This window comes from Coturnix japonica, chromosome Z (genome assembly GCF_001577835.2).
Source record: "Coturnix japonica isolate 7356 chromosome Z, Coturnix japonica 2.1, whole genome shotgun sequence".
NCBI lineage: Eukaryota > Metazoa > Chordata > Aves > Galliformes > Phasianidae > Coturnix > Coturnix japonica.
Window position 1 is genome coordinate 17,527,935 of NC_029547.1, and position 342 is coordinate 17,528,276.

Genomic DNA, 342 nt, shown 5'->3' on the forward strand with positions numbered 1-342 from the left:
TTACTCCCAGGAGGGGAGTAAACTCTTCGAAAGGGCTGACAATAGCAGGACACGGGGAAATGGTTTTAAGTTAAAAGAGGGAAGATTTAGGTTGGATGTTAGGGGGACGTTCTTTACTAGGAGAGTGGTTAGGCCCTGGAACAGGCTGGAACAGGAGGTTGTGGATGCCCCGTTCTTGGAGGTGTTCGAGACCAGGTTGGACGGGGCCCTGGGCAACCTGATCTAGTAAAGGTGTATGTTTGGTGGCCCTGCCAGGCAGGGGGGTTGGAACTACATGATCCTTGAGGTCCCTTCCAACCCGGGTCATTCTGTGATTCTGTGATTCAGTGGCACAGTATCACC